General features: G+C 39.4%; 1 pseudogene; it reads left to right on the forward strand.

Moving 5' to 3' along the window:
* The first annotated feature begins 12,362 nt into the window (after positions 1-12,362).
* Positions 12,363-12,614, forward strand: LOC114202534 (mitochondrial import inner membrane translocase subunit Tim8 B pseudogene; annotated as a pseudogene).
* The last annotated feature ends 2,677 nt before the right edge of the window (positions 12,615-15,291 follow it).

The following is a 15,291-nucleotide window of genomic DNA, read 5'->3' on the forward strand; positions in this document are numbered from 1 at the left end:
ACATTGGGTGGAGGAAATGGAGATAGAGAAAGAATACAGTATTTAAGAAAAATTCATGTCTAACAGAAAAGCCAAGTAAGCTCTACCCACATCTCTCCCTAAACCCTTAGCCAGCTCCCTGGGCAAATTCCTGATGACAGTGAGATCAAACTTTTGCAGACAGCTAGTGAGCACATGCAGAAAGCCAGCCTGAATCACAGAAAGACAATTCAACAAAATCAGGAAAATAACACACAAACAAAATGTGAAGTTGAACAAAGAGATAGAAATCACAGAAAAGAACCAAAAAAAAAAAAAAATCAGGAGCTGAAAAATACAATGAATGAAATGAAATCTGCAATAGAGAGTATTAACATTAGACTGGATCAAAAAGAAGACTCTGTGATGTCAAAGAAGGGACCTTTGAAATTATCCAGTCACATGAGAACAAAGAAAACAGAATGAAAAAATCCTACTTGAACTATGGGATATTATCAAAAGAAACAATCTATGAATTACTGGAGTCCCAGAAGGAAAAGAGAGCAAGAAGGGGGCATAAAGTTTATTTAAAGATCTGGGTAGACATTTGGCTATCCAAGTTCATGAGGTACATAGGTCCTCAAACAAATTCAACTCAAAAAGATCTTCTTCAAGACACATTATAATAAAACTGTCAAAAGTCAAAGACAAAGACAGACTCTTAAAAGCAGCAACAGAAAAGAATCTTGTCACTTATCAGGAAACCCCCATAACTCATTCAATGGATTTCTCAGCAGAAACCTTATAGGCCAGGAGAAAGTAAGATGATATATTCAAAGTGCTGGGAAAAAAAACCCTGCCAACTACGAACACTTTATCTGGCAGTTATACTGTAGAAATGAAGCATAGATAAGGATTTTCCCAAACGAAAGCTGAGGAAGTTCATCACCACTACACCTGCATTATAAGAAATGTTGAATGAGTGCACCTGGGTGGTTCAGTCAGTTAAATGTCCGCCTCTGGCTCAGGTCATGATCCCAGAGTCCTGGGATCCAGCCCCGTGTCAGGCTCCCTGCCCAGTGGGGAGTCTGCTTCTCCCTCTGCCTCTGCCCCCGCCCCCCATGACTTGTGCACACACACACACTCTCTCTCTCTCTTAAATAAATAAAGAGAATCTTTAAAAAAATGTTGAATGGAGATCTTCAAGTTGAAATTAAAAGATACTAACAAGTAACATGAAAACATGAAAATATAAAACACACTGGTATAGGCAAGTATACAGTCATATTCAGAATTCTTTAATACTATAATATGATGGTGTGTTAACCCCTTAACTCTAGTATAAAGATTAAAGCTCAAAAGTATTAAAATAACTATAACTATATTTTTTAATAAATACAAAATATAGAAAGGGGTAAACTGTGACATCAAAAACAAAAATATGGGAAGGATTTTTTGCAAAAACACTAACTCAGGAAGATATCTGCACCCCCCCCATGTTCATAGCAGCATTATTTACAATAGTCAAGACATTGGACAAGACTTAGGAGACAACCTAAGTGTTCATCAATGGATGAATGGAAAAATAAGTTGTGAGATATATATATATATATATATATATATATATATATAGAGAGAGAGAGAGAGAGAGAGAGAGAGAGAGAATATTATTCAGCCATAAAAAATGAGGAAATTTTACCATTTGCAACATCATGGATGGACCTTGGAGGCATTATGCTAGGTGAAATAAGTCAAACAGAGATGGGTGAAATAGGTGAAGGGGATTAAGAGGTCCAAACTTCCAGTTATAAGTCACAGAGATAAAAAGTACAGCATAGAGAATATTGTCAACAGTATTGTAATAATGTATGGTGACAGATGGTGACTACACTTATCATGGTGAGCACTGAGTGATGCATATAATTGTTAAATCACTATGTTGTACACCTGAAACTAATATAAGGTATGTCAACTATATTTCAATAATAAAAAAGGAGAAGATACAACAATCACAAACATATATGCACCCAACATTGCAGCATCTAAATATATTAAGAAAATACTAACAGATCTGAAGGGGAAAATAGACAACAGTACAATAATAGCAGGGGACTTTAATACCTCACTTTCAACAATGGATAGATCATGCAGACAGAAAAACAATTAGAAAACTTTGAATTTGAACAATACTAAAGACCAAATGGACCTAAAAGATATATACAGAACATTCTATCCAACAACAGCAGAATGTACATACTTCTTAAGTGCACATGGAACATTCTCAGCATAGATTACATTATAGTCTCAGCAAATTTAAGAAGACTAAAATCATACGAAGTGTCTTTCCCAACTAAATGATATGAAACTAGAAGCCAATTACAGAAGGAAAACTGGAAAATTCACAAATATGTGGAAATTAAACAACACACTCCTGAACAATCAATGGATCAAAGAAAAAAATCAAAGGGGAAATTTTTAAAATCTCACAACAAATGAAAATAAAAATACAATATATCAAAACTATGGGATGCAGCAAAAGCAGTTCTTAGAGGGAAGTAATAAATGCCTCCACTAAGGAAAAGAAATGAAAGTAATGACCTAACTTTACACCTTGAAAAACTAGAAAAGGAAGAACAAACTAAGCCCAAAAGTTGCAGAAGGAAGGAAAAACAGATCAGAGTAGAAACAAATGAAATAGAGACCAGAAAAATAATAGAAAAGAGCAACAAAATTAAGAACTAGTTTTTTTTTTTTTTAGGTTTTATTTATTTATTTGACAGAGAGAGACACAGCGAGAGAGGGAACACAAGCAGGGGGAGTGGGAGAGGGAGAAACAGGCTTCCCGCCGAGCAGAGAGACTGATGCGGGGCTCGATCCCAGGACCCTGGGATCATGACCTGAGCCAAAGGCAGACGCTTAATGACTGAGCCACCCAGGCGCCCTGAGAACTAGTTTTTTGAAAAGATAAAATTGACAACCTTTAGCTACACTAACCAAGAGAAAGAGAAGATGCAAAAAAAAGTAAATAAATAAAATCAGAAATGAAAGAGATGTTACAACTGATACCACAAAGTATATAAGATCATAGAGACTACTATGAACAATTATATACCAACAAATTGGATAACTTAGAAGAAATGGATAAATTCCTAGGAACATACAACCTACCAAGAATGAATTTTGAAGAAATAGAAAATTCTGAACAGACCAACAATAAGGAGATTGAGTCAGTAATCAAAACCCTCCCAACAAAGAAAAGCCCAGGACTAGATGGCTTCACTGGTAAATTCCAAAGAATTTAAAGTATTTAATTTAATAATTAAATATATTAATGTATTAAATTAAAATTATTAAATTAAATTAATTTAAGGCATTAATGCCAATATTTCACAAACTCTCCCAAAATATAGGAGATAACATGTCTTTTTTTTTTAAAGATTTTATTTATTTATTTGACAGAGAGAGAGACAGCAAGAGAGGGAACACAAGCAGGGGGAGTGGGAGAGGGAGAAGCAGGCTTCCCGCTGAGCAGGGAGCCTGATGCGGGGCTCGATCCCAGGACCCTGGGATCATGACCTGAGCCGAAGGCGGATGCTTAACCAACTGAGCCACCCAGGTGCCCCAGGAGATAACATGTCTTAACTCATTCTTGTGCCAGTATTACCACAGTATCAAAACCAGACAAAGAGTGGTGCCTGGGTGGCTCAGCTGTTAAGCGTCTACCTTCGGCTCAGGTCATGATCTTAGAGTCCTGGGATAGAGACCAGCATCGGGCTCCCTGCTCAGCTGGGAGTCTGCTTCTCCCTCTCCCACTCTCCCTGCTTGTGTTCCCTCTCTCACTGTCTCTCCCTGTCAAATAAATAAAATCTTAAAAAAAACCAAAAACAAAGATATCACAAGAAAATTACAAACCAATATCACTCTTGAATATAGATGTTGTAAATCCTCAATGAAATACTCTCAAGTTGAATCTAGCCACATATAAAATGTATTGCATTCCATGACCAGGCAGGATTTGCACCCAGGAATGCAATGTTGAGTAAACATACAAATATAACCAATGTAATTCATGGTATTAATAAAGAACAAAAACCAAACCATATGATCATCTCAATAGAAGCAGAGAAACCACTTGACAAAATTCAACACCCTTTTATATAATAAAAGAACTCAGCAAATGAAGAATAGAGAGGAATTTTCTAAACCTTATAAAGAATATCTACTAAATATCCAGAGCTAACATCATACTTAATTCTGAAAGAACGAAAGCTCTCCCCCTGAGTTCAGGAACAAGAAAAAGATGTCCACTCTCCCCATTTCCATTCACCATTGTACCGGAGGTTCTACTAGCCAAGATAATTTGCCAAGAAAATGAAATAAAAGGTATCCAGATTGGAAACAAAGTAGTAAGAATATCTCTATTTGCCGATGGCATGATCTTGTATATGAATAATCAAAATGAATCCTCTATCTGAGGGGCACCTGGCAGTTGATTAAGCCTCTGACTCTTGGTTTTGGCTCAGGTTGTAATCTCAGGGTCATGAGATCAAGTCCCGGGTCAGGCTCCATGCTGAGTGTGGAGTCCGCTTGGGATTCTTCTCTCCTCCCTCTGCCCCTCTCACTTGAGCTCTCTCTAAGAAATAAATAAATCTTTTTTTTTAATTTTTTATTGTTATGTTAATCACCATACATTACATCATTAGTTTTTGATGTAGTGTTCCATGATTCATTGTTTGTGCATAACACCCAGTGCTCCACACAGAATGTGCCCTCTTCAATACCAATCACCAGGCTAACCCATCCCCCAACACGCCTCCCCTCTAGGACCCTCGGTTTGTTTTTCAGAGTCCATCGTCTCTCATGGTTCGTCTCCCCCTCCGACTTACTCCCCTTCATTCTTCCCCTCCTGCTATCTTCTTTTTTTTTTCTTAACATACATTGCATTATTTGTTTCATAGGTACAGATCTGTGATTCAACAGTCTTGCACAATTCACAGTGCTCACCATAGCACATACCCTCCCCAATGTCTATCACCCAGCCACCCCCTCCCTCCCACCGCCCCCACCACTCCAGCAACCCTCAGTTTGTTTCCTGAGATTAAGAATTCCTCATATCAGTGAGGTCATATGATACATGTCTTTCTCTGATTGACTTGTTTCACTCAGCATAACACCCTCCAGTTCCATCCACGTCATTGCAAATGGCAAGATCTCATTCCTTTTGATGGCTCCATAATATTCCATTGTGTAAATATACCACATCTTCTTTGTCCACTCATCTGTCGATGGACATCTTGACTCTTTCCACAGTTTGGCTATTGTGGACATTGCCGCTATAAACATTGGGGTGCATGTACCCCTTCGGATCCCTACATTTGTATCCTTGGGGTAAGTACCCAGTAGTGCAATTGCTGGATCGTATGGTAGCTCTATTTTCAACTGTTTGAGGAACCTCCATACTGTTTTCCAGAGTGGCTGCACCAGCTTGCATTCCCACCAACAGTGGAGGAGGGTTCCCCTTTCTCTGCATCCCCGCCAACATCTGTCGTTTCCTGACTTGTTAATTTTCGCCATTCTGACTGGTGTGAGGTGGTATCTCATTGAGGTTTTGATTTGGATTTCCCTGATGCCGAGCGATGTTGAGCACTTTTTCATGTGTCTGTTGGCCATTTGGATGTCTTCTTTGGAAAAATGTCTGCTCATGTCTTCTGCCCATTTCTTGATTGCATTATTTGTTCTTTGGGTGTTGAGTTGGATAAGTTCTTTATAGATATTGGATACTAGCCCTTTATCTGATATGTCATTTGCAAATATTTACTCCCATTCTGTCCATTGTCTTTTGGTTTTGTGGACTGTTTCTTTTGCTGTGCAAAAGCTTTTTATCTTGAGAAAATCTCAATAGTTCATTTTTGCCCTTGCTTCCCTTGCCTTTGGTGATGTTTCTAGGAAGAAGTTGCTGCAGCTGAGGTCGAAGAGGTTGCTACCTGTGTTCTTTAGGATTTTGATGGACTCCTGTCTCACGTTTAGGTCTTTCAACCATTTGGAGTCTATTTTTGCGTGTGGTGTAAGGAAATGGTCCACTTTCATTCTTTTGCATGTGGCTGTCCAATTTTCCCAACACCATTTGTTGAAGAGACTGTCTTTTTTCCATTGGACATTCTTTCCTGCTTTGTCAAAGATGAGTTGACCATAGAGTTGAGGGTCCATTTCTGGGCTCTCTATTCTGTTCCATTGATCTATGTGTCTGTTTTGTGCCAGTACCATACTGTCTTGATGATGACAGCTTTGTAATAGAGCTGGAAGTCCGGAATTGTGATGCTGCCAGCTTTGCTTTTCTTTTTCAAGATTCCTCTGGCTATTCGGGGTCTCTTCTGGTTCCATACAAATTTTAGGATTATTTGTTCCATTTCTTTGAAAAAAGTGGATGCTATTTTGATGGGGATTGCATTGAATGTGTAGATTGCTCTAGGTAGCACTGACATCTTCACAATGTTTGTTCTTCCAATCCATGAGCATGGAACGTTTTTCCATTTCTTTGTGTCTTCTTCAATTTCTTTCCTGAGTATTTTATAGTTTTCTGAGTACAGATCCTTTGCCTCTTTGGTTAAATTTATTCCTAGGTATCTTATGGTTTTGGGTGCAATTGTAAATGGAATCGACTCCTTGATTTGTCTCTCTTCTGTCTTGTTGTTGGTGTATAGGAATGCCACTGATTTCTGTGCATTGATTTTATATCCTGCTACTTTACTGAATTCCTGTATGAGTTCTAGCAGTTTTGGGGTGGAGTCTTTTGGGTTTTCCACATACAGTATCATATCATCTGCAAAGAGTGAGAGTTTGACTTCCTCTTTGCCGATTTGGATGCCTTTGATTTCTTTTTGTTGTCTGATTGCTGTGGCTAGGACTTCTAATACTATGTTGAATAGCAGTGGTGAGAGTGGACATCCCTGCCGCGTTCCTGACCTTAGGGGAAAAGCTCTCAGCTTTTCCCCATTGAGAATGATATTCGCTGTAGGTTTTTCATAGATGGCTTTTATGATATTGAGGTATGTACCCTCTATCCCTATACTCTGAAGAGTTTTGATCAAGAAAGGATGCTGTACTTTGTCATATGCTTTTTCTGCATCTATTGAGAGGATCATATGTTTCTTGTTCTTTCTTTTGTTAATGTATTGTATCACGTTGATTGATTTGCAGATGTTGAACCAGCCTTGCAGCCCAGGGATAAATCCCACTTGGTCGTGGTGAATAATCCTTTTAATGTACTGTTGGATCCTATTGGCTAGTATTTTGGTGAGAAGTTTTGCATCCATGTTCATCAAGGATATTGGTCTGTAATTCTCCTTTTTGATGGGGTCTTTGTCTGGTTTTGGGATCAAGGTAATGGTGGCCCCATAAAATGAGTTTGGAAGTTTTCCTTCCATTTCTATTTTTTGGAACAGTTTCAGGAGAATAGGTATTAATTCTTCTTTAAATGTTTGGTAGAATTCCCCTGGGAAGCCATCTGGCCCCGGGCTTTTGTTTCTTGGGAGATTTTTGATGACTGCTTCAATTTCCTTAGTGGTTATAGGTCTGTTCAGGTTTTCTATTTCTTCCTGGTTCAATTTTGGTGGCTGATACATTTCTAGGAATGCATCCATTCCTTCCAGGTTATCTAATTTGCTGGCATAGAGTTGCTCATAATATGTTCTTATAATTGTTTGTATGTCTTTGGTGTTGGTTGTGATCTCTCTTCTTTCATTCATGATTTTGTTGATTTGGGTCCTTTCTCTTTTCTTTTCAATAAGTCTGGCCAGGGGTTTATCAATCTTGTTAATTCTTTCAAAGAACCAGCTCCTACTTTCGTTGATCTGTTCTACTGTTCTTTTGGTTTCTAGTTCATTGATTTCTGCTCTGATCTTTATTATTTCTCTTCTCCTGCTGGGTTTAGGCTTTATTTGCTGGTTTTTCTCTAGCTCCTTTAGGTGTAAGGTTAGGTTGTGTATTTGAGACCTTTCTTGTTTCTTGAGAAAGGCTTGTATTGCTATATACTTTCCTCTTAGGACTGCCTTTGTGTATCCCAAAGATTTTGAACCGTTGTGTTTTCATTTTCATTGGTTTCCATGAATTTTTTTAATTCTTCTTTAATTTTCTGGTTGACCCATTTATTCTTTAGTAGGATGCTCTTTAGCCTCCATGTATTTGAGTTCTTTCCGACTTTCCTCTTGTGATTGAGTTCTAGTTTCAAAGCACTGTGGTCTGAAAATATGCAGGGAGTAATCCCAATCTTTTGGTACCAGTTGAGACCTGATTTGTGACCTAGGATGTGATCAATCCTGGAGAATGTTCCGTGGGCACTAGAGAAGAATGTGTATTCCGTTGCTTTGGGATGGAATGTTCTGAATATGTCTGTGAGGTCCATTTGGTCCAGTGTTTCATTTAAAGTCTTTATTTCCTTGTTGATCTTTTGCTTAGATGATCTGTCCATTTCAGTCAGGGGGGTGTTAAAGTCCCCCACTATTATTGTATTGTTGTCAATGTGTTTCTTTGCTTTTGTTATTAATTGCCTTATAAAATTGGCTGCTCCCATGTTAGGGGCATAGATATTTACAATTGTTAGATCTTCTTGTTGGATAGACCCCTTAAGTAGGATATAGTGTCCTTCTTCATCTCTTATTACAGTCTTTGTTTTAAAATCTAATTTGTCTGAAATAAGGATTGCCACCCCAGCTTTCTTTTGGTGTCCATTAGCATGGTAAATGGTTTTCCACCCCCTCACTTTCAATCTGGGGGTGTCCTTGGGTCTCAAATGAGTCTCTTGCAGACAGCATATGGATGGGTCTTGTTTTTTAATCCAATCTGATAGCCTGTGTCTTTGGATTGGCGCATTTAGCCCATTTACATTCAGGGTAACTATTGGAAGATATGAATTTAGTGCCACTGTATTGCCTGTAAGGTGACTGTTACTCTATATTGTCTGTGTTCCTTTCTGATCTATGCTGCTTTTAGGCTCTCTCTTTCCTTAGAGGACCCCTTTCAATATTTCTATAGGGCTGGTTTCGTGTTTGCAAATTCCTTTAGTTTTTGTTTGTCCTGGAAGCTTTTTATCTCTCCTTCTATTTTCAATGACAGCCTAGCTGGATATAGTATTCTTGGCTGCATATTTTTCTCGTTTAGTGCTCTGAAGATATCATGCCAGTCCTTTCTGGCCTGCCAGGTCTCTGTGGATAGGTCTGTTGCCAATCTAATGTTTCTACCATTGTAGGTTACATATCTCTTCTCCTGAGCTACTTTCAGGATTTTCTCTTTGTCTCTGAGACTCGTAAGTTTTACTATTAGATGTCGGGGTGTTGACCTATTTTTATTGATTTTGAGAGGGGTTCCCTGTGCCTCCTGGATTTTGATGCCTGTTTCCTTCCCCACATTAGGGAAGTTCTCTGCTATAATTTGCTCCAATATACCTTCTGCCCCTCTCTCTCTTTCTTCTTCTTCTGGGATCCCAATATAACGTTGTTTCATCTTATTGTATCGCTTATCTCTCGAATTCTGCCCTCGTGATCCAGTAGTTGTTTATCTCTCTTTTTCTCAGCCTCTTTATTTTCCATCATTTGGTCTTCTATATCACTGATTCTCTCTTCTGCCTCATTTATCCTAGCAGTTAGTGGCCCCATTTTTGATTGCACCTCATTAATAGCCTTTTTGATGTTGACTTGGTTAGATTTTAGTTCTTTTATTTCTCCGGAAAGGGTTTCTCTAATAACTTCCACGCTTTTTTCAAGCCCAGCTAGTATCTTTAAAGTCATGATTCCTAACTCTAGGTCCAACATCGTACTAATATCCGTATTGAGTAGGTCCCTGGCAGACAGTACTACCTCTTGTTCTTTTTGCTGAGGTGATTTTTTTCGTCTTGTCATTTTGTCCAGAGGAGAATAGATGAATGAGAGAACAAAATGCTAACAGGTTAACAACGTCCCCAGCAAATATACTCTATACAAATCAGAAAAGACCTGAAACCAGGGGAAAAGAAAGGGAAAGAAAGAAAAAAGAAAGAGGAAAAAAAAAAAGAAAAAGATTAAAACAAACAAAAACAGAACAAAACAAAAAAAACAGAATATGATCAAATATGATCAGGCTAGTGCACATAGATCAGTGCCACACACTAGATATTGGGCATATTTTGGTCTGTTAGAAGAAAGTGCCTCCTAAAATTTTAAAGGAAGAAAGATTTATATATGTACAAAATAAGGGTTGATACAATGAAGGGATGGAAGATGACTGTAAAGATGAAAATTATAAAAGATTTTATAAGAGGAATTGATAAGAAGTTGTTTGAACGAAGAAAGAAGAAGATTTAAAAAAAAGAGAGAAAAGAAAAAAAAGGGAAAGAATGTGATCATGCAGGAGACTAGAACAAAGCCATACACTAGTGATTTAGGTTATATTTTGATCTGTTAGAAGAAACTGTATCTCAAAATTTTAAAGAGAGAACAACTTATATATATATGCCAAAAGAAGTGTAACTACTATGAAGGGATAAAATACGACTCTAAAAATGAAAAATAAAAAATGTTTTTTTAAAAAAGGGATTGATAAGATGTTGGTTGAATAAGGGAAAAAGAAAAATTCAAAAAAAAACAGTTAAAAAAATTAACTTTGAAAAACTAATGAATCATGGTAAAAAAGCGATGAATTCTATGTGCAGTATTCCCCTAGCGCCGGAATTCTCCCGTTCTTGACCGATAAACTTGGTCTTGGCTTGCTGGCTGTTCGTGGTGATCTTCTGGGGGAGGGGCCTGTCGCTGTGGTTCCCAAATGTCTTTGCCGGAGGCGGAATTGCCCCGCCCTTGTCATTCTGGGCTAAGCAAGCTGCTCGGGTTTGCTCTCAGGAGCTTTTGTTCCCTGCAAGCTCTCGGTACAGCTTTGGAGGACCAGAGTGAAAATGGTGGCCTCCCAATCTCCGCCCAGAGGAGCTGAGAACTCGGGGCCCCGCTCCTCAGTGCGCCCCCAGAGAAAAGCAGTCAATCACTCCTGTCTCCCCGGTCTCCGGCCGCACTCTGTGCTCACCCGGCCAGTGACCGAGTGTTTCTATCTCTGACTCCTGACCCCGTGTGGAGTCTCCAAACCCAGCAGATCCCTGCGGTGCGCTTCTGCGCCGCCCCTCCCAGGGGAGGAAGGTGAGTCTCCCCGGCTCTGCCGCTTGTTGGGTCCCTGCTGGAGGAGCAGTGGCCCGACTGGGCCACGGATCACAGTTTATGGCAACCCCGAGCTGAGAGACCACGCCTCGGCTCCGTCTCTGCAGCCGGCTTCCCCGCTCCGATACCTGGGAGCTCTGCCGCACTCAGGCATCCCCGGTCTTTCTGTGACCCCGAGGGTCCTGAGACCACACTGTCCTGCGAGGGTTCCACCCCCCGCTTAGCCACTGGAGCGACGTCCCTCAGCGGAGCCGGCTTCTAAAAGGTCCGATTTTGTGCTCCGCGGCTCTATCACTTGCCAGAAGCGGCCAACAGAGGCCCCCTCCCCTGCCGTCTATCCTCCCGAATATCGCCTTGGATTCACTTCTCCACACGTCCTACCTTCCAGTAAGTGGTCGCTTCTCTGTTCAGAGAGTTGTTGCTACTCTCTTCTTCGATCTCTTGTTGAGTTCGTAGGTGTTCAGAATGTTTTGATTCCTATTCAGCTGAATTCCTGAGGCCAGACGAAATCCAAGTCTCCTACTCCTCCGCCATCTTGCTCCGCCCCCATAAATAAATCTTTTAAAAAACTATCTGAACTATTAAATAAGTTCAGCAAGGCTACAATATACAAGATCAAAATACTAAAATCAGTTGTATTTCAAAACTGCTACAACTCAATAGCAAGGAAACAACCTGATTTTTTTTAAAAAGGGCAAAGAGGAGACACCTGGGTGGTGCAGTCAGTTGAGCCTCCGACTCTTAGTTTTGGCTTGGGTTGTGATCTCAGGGTCGTGGCATCAAGCCCTGTGTGGGACTCCCTGCTCAGCATGGAGTCTGCTTAGGACGCTCTCTCCCTCTCCCTCTGCACCCACCCTGGCTCTCTCTCTCTAAAAATAATTAAATCTTAAAAAAATAAAATAAAAAAAGGGCAAAGAAACTGAATTGACATTTCTTTGAAAAATACACAAATGGCCAAGAGGTATATGAAGAGGTGCTCAAGATCACTAATCATTAGGGAAATGCAAATCAAAATCATAATGAAAGGGTTGCCTGGGTGGCTCAGTCAAGCGTCTGCCTTCAACTCAGGTCATGATCCCAGGGTCCTGGGATTGAGCCCCACATCAGGCTCCTTGCTCAGGGGGTTGCCTGCTTCTCCCTCTCCCACTCCCCCTGCTTGTGTTCTCACTCTCTGACAAATAAATAAATAAAATCTTTAAAAAAATCATTATGAGAGGGAGCTGGAGGGGGACGATGGTGGAGCTGGGTGAGTCGGACGAAGCAGAGTTACAGCGCCTGGTGGCAGCCGAACGACAGAAAGCGCAGTTCACTGCACAGGTGCATCACTTCATGGAGCTGTGCTGGGATAAATGTGTGGAGAAGCCAGGGAATCGCCTAGACTCTCGCAATGAAAATTGTCTCTCTAGCTGCGTGGACTGCTTCATTGACACTACTCTTGCCATCACCAGTCGGTTTGCCCAGATTGTACAGAAAGGAGGGCAGTAAGCCATCCCCTGGGAGAATGACAGAAGCAAAGGACTTGTTGTTAAGCAGACTGAAGGGCCAGTGGGGGAAGGTTGTCAGCCTGTTGTCAGGTGAACTTGAGGCTGTTACCAAGCCTATTGGTGCTAAGAAGTAACAGATCAAATGTTCAAAAAGTGAAATTTATTTATTTGGAATCAGAAATTCCATGTTTTATCACAACAGTTATTCAATAAATCTGAATTCTCCCCCCCAAAAATCATTATGAGATATCACCTCATACTTATCACAATAGCTATTATCAAAACAAACAAACAAAAACTGAAAGATAGCAAGTGTTGTCAAGGATATGGAGAGTAAAAAAAGAACCCTTGTAAAGTGTTGGGAATGTAAAATGGTGCAACTACTATAAAAAACAGTATGGAGGTTCTTCAAAAACTTAAAAGTACAATTACTATATGATCCAGCAATCCCACTTCTGGGTATATATTTAGAGGAATTGAAATCAGGATCTTGAAGAGATATCTGCACTTCCATGTTCGTTGCAGCATTATGCACCATAACCAAGACTGGAAACAACCTAAGTGTCTACTGATGGATGAATTAATAAAGAAAATATGGTATATACATACATTGGAATATTTTTCAGCCTAAAAAACAAAGAAATTCTACAATTTGTGACAACATGGGTGAATGTAGAGGACATTATTCTAAATAAAATAAGCCACACACAGGACAAATACTACATGATACCACTTACATGAATAATCTAAAATAGTCAAACTTGTAGAAGAAGAGAGTAGAATGGTATTGTGAGGGACTGAAGGGACTGGGAATAGGAAGGTAATATTCAAAGTGTAAAAAGTTTTAGTAAAAAAAACAAAATCAGCTGTATTTCTATATACTTATAATGAACAATACAAAAATGAAATTAAGAAAACAATTCCATTTACAATGTACATTTACAATTTACATCAAAAAGAATAAAACAGGAATAAATTTAACAAAAGAAGTGCAAGACTTGTACACTAAAAACTACAAAACTTTGTTGAAATTAAGTAAAGCAGACCTAAATAGATGGAAACACATCTGGTGTTCATGAACTGGAAGATTTAAAATTGTTAACATAGCACTACTCCCCAAATTAATCTACAGTTTCAATGTGTTCTCTATCAAAATTCCAATTGCCTTTCTTTGCAGCCATTAAAAAGTTAATCCTAAACTTCATATGGAAATGCAAGGGACCCATAATAGCCAAAACAACATTGAAAAAGAACAAAGTTGGACTATCCACACTTCTCAGTTTGAAAGCTTACCACAAAACTACACTAATCAAGACAGTGTGGTACTGACACGAGAGCAGACATACAGATCATTAGAACAAAACTAAAGGTATAAACCCATACTTCTATAGCCAATTGATTTTTGACAAGGATGCCAAGACAATTCAATTGGGGAAATAATAGCCTTTTTACTAAATGGTACTGGGACAAATGTATATCTTCACGCAAAAGAATAAATTTGTACCTCTAACTCACACCATATAAAATAATTAACTCAAAATGGATGAAAGATCTAAGCTAAGACTATAAAACTCTCAGAAAAAAACAATGATATAAATCTTCATGACCTTGGATTAGGCAACAATTTCTTAGACATGACACCTGAAGTACAAGCAACAAATGAAAAACTAGATTGAACTTCATCAAAGTTTAAAAATGGTGTGCATTGGGGCGCCTGGGTGGCTCAGTCATTAAGCATCTGCTTTGGGCTGGGGTCGTGATCCCAGGGTTCTGGGATCAAGCTCCACATCGGGTTCCCTGCTCAGCAGGAAGCCTGCTTCTCCCTCTCCCTCTGCCTGCCACTCCCCCTGCTTGTGCTCTCTCTCTCTCTTTGTCAAATAAATAAATATCTTTTTTTTAAAAAAAATGGTGTGCTTTGTGGAGTACCTGGGTGGCACAGTCGGTTAAGTGTCCGACTCTTGGTTTCGGCTCAGGTCATGATCTCAGGGTCCTAAGATCGAGCCCCATGTCCAGCTCTGTGCTAAATGTGGAGTTTACTTGAGATTCTCTCCCTTCCCCTCTCCCTCCCTCTCTGCCCCTCTCCCACTTGTGCTCTCTCTCTCTAAAATAAATAAATAAAATCTTTAAAAATTGTGTGCATTGAAGGGCACTATCAAGAAAGTGCAAAGGCAACCAACTATTTTCAAATCATATATTTGATAAGCATCTTGTATTCAGAATATATAAAGAAGTCTTACAACTCTACAACAAGACTAACAACCCAATTTTAAAAAATGGGCAAAGGACTCAAAGGTGCATTTCTCTGAAAGATACATAATGGCCAACAAGACACAAAAAGATGCTCAACAATCATTAGTCATTAGGTAAATGGAAATCAAAGCCACAATGAGATAACACCTCATACCCACTAGCATGGCTCTAACTTTTTAAAAATGAAAAATAACAAGTGTTAGTGAGGATGTGGAAAACATGAAACTCTCGTACATTGCTGATGGGAATGTAAAATGGTGAAGACACTTTGGGAAACAGTTTGGTAGTTCCTCAATTAGTTAAACATAGAATTACCATATGACCCTGTCATTCTATTCCTAGGTTTATACCCCAAAGAACTGAAACACAAGTGCTCAAATAAAAATCTGAATGTTCATAGCCGCACTATTCACAATAGTCAAAGGTGA

This window comes from Eumetopias jubatus, unplaced genomic scaffold (assembly GCF_037043125.1).
Source record: "Eumetopias jubatus isolate StellerSeaLion01/CBP00866 unplaced genomic scaffold, mEumJub1_p1.0 scaffold_11, whole genome shotgun sequence".
NCBI lineage: Eukaryota > Metazoa > Chordata > Mammalia > Carnivora > Otariidae > Eumetopias > Eumetopias jubatus.